Genomic DNA, 1,668 nt, shown 5'->3' on the forward strand with positions numbered 1-1,668 from the left:
ATGAATGGTTCTTGAAATGGATATTTTTGTCCTTACAGAATCTTTCTAGTGGGACCGGCAGATGGCTCAGTGGAGTAAGTGCTTCCCTGGCAAGCACAGGGCTTCAGTTCAATCCCTGGTTCTGCCGAAAAAAAAAAAAAAAGAAAGAAAGAAAGAAAGAAAGAAAGAATCTTTCTAGGGACACAAAACACTTTAGGGAACAGACATATTAGTCTTTTAATTTTAATCCAGTCTGGAGTCACTAAGATTTTGTGGTATTTGATTATCTCATAAATTTATATGTTCCTAACGACCTTTATCAGTATGTATTGCATTGTGATACTTTCTAAGCTGATGCATTCTCCGCATAGGGTCCCAACTAGTTAATCTAATTTACAGAATAATTTTATGCAGTGTCATATATACTGCAGATCATTTGTACTGAAAAATAAAAGATTTCAGTGTACAGTAGATTTTTTTAAAAGGTAGACAATTCCAGAGAGAACTAAGATGACAATAAAAATAACTGAAAATGTCAGACGAGAAATAAAACAAAAATATGGGGTGTAGTATTTGGACGTTTTCTATACAAGCTAGTTAGTAAGCAGTGCAATAATATCATAATAGTTTTGCATGCTTTCAAATTTAATGTTTAATGTGAATAATTTTTCCATGTCATTATTTATGTGAATCTTTTAATGACTTACCACTTTAGGATACAATAGTTTAGTTAAATCCTTACTTGGCTATAATGGTTTGATGTTGATTCTTGGATATGTATATGATTGTATATTTTGTACTTACCTGATTGTTTCCCCAAAATAAAGTCCTAAAAGTAGAATTATTGCACACTTAAGTTGTTTATATTATTGTGTTACCCTTGTAAAAGATGTGTGATATATGCTTTTTACTCTCTCTTGAGTGTGAGGAACCGCCTTATTTCTCTTCTGGACTGCGCTGGATACTTTCTGTAACTTTTGCTAGTCTGATAAATGAAAAAAAGCTCTTTTCTAAAGAAATGCTCCCTCGTCCCTGATAAGCACATGACTTTAATAACTATTTTTTTATTTTAAGTAAATATTTTAATATTTTATTGTGTTTAATACACCTAGTCTACCCAACATCATAACTTAGCATAGCTTATCTTTTTTTAAATTTTTAATCTTTTAAAGAGAGTACAAAATATATTAAGTGAAATTCGTATTACTTTGTTAAGTGAAGTTCTTTTTTTTCATAATTTTATTGATAAACAGATAGCAATGAGACAGTTTCAAATCAAATCGGTAGGACAGTTTCAATAACTAACACACTGTATATATTCTTCTTAGTGGTTAATTGCTGTACAAGATGCGGACTTGAGATCCTAGTTACAAACACCATTAGAACAAATCATTCTATTCATTTAAGAGAATGTAACTATATATCTATCCTAACCACTTTGAATACACAGATACAAAATGGACATTCATCTGTATACCCCTTTTTTTTCTAAGTCCCGTTATTTGAATATTATAGGTGTGCAAACTAAGCAAAATATCCTAAAAGAGTTCAGTAGCCCATAATAGCATTGGGTCTTCTGTTTAACTGGCAATGCCAGAAATTATTGACCTGAGTCCCCCACAGCTCAACATAACAGCATGGCTTTACTTCCTATATTTCGTCTTCATACTTTTCTACTGGATGGTTAAG

At 31.6% G+C, this 1,668-nt stretch overlaps 1 protein-coding gene across 2 annotated transcripts in view; it reads left to right on the forward strand.

The window, feature by feature from the left end:
* Positions 1-1,668, forward strand: part of LOC101592465 (24-hydroxycholesterol 7-alpha-hydroxylase) — a 58,053-nt gene that overhangs the window by 1,034 nt on the left and 55,351 nt on the right. The gene's annotated exons all lie outside the window — the stretch shown is intronic.

This window comes from Octodon degus, unplaced genomic scaffold (assembly GCF_000260255.1).
Source record: "Octodon degus isolate 3935 unplaced genomic scaffold, OctDeg1.0 scaffold00005, whole genome shotgun sequence".
In the NCBI taxonomy this organism is placed as follows: domain Eukaryota; kingdom Metazoa; phylum Chordata; class Mammalia; order Rodentia; family Octodontidae; genus Octodon; species Octodon degus.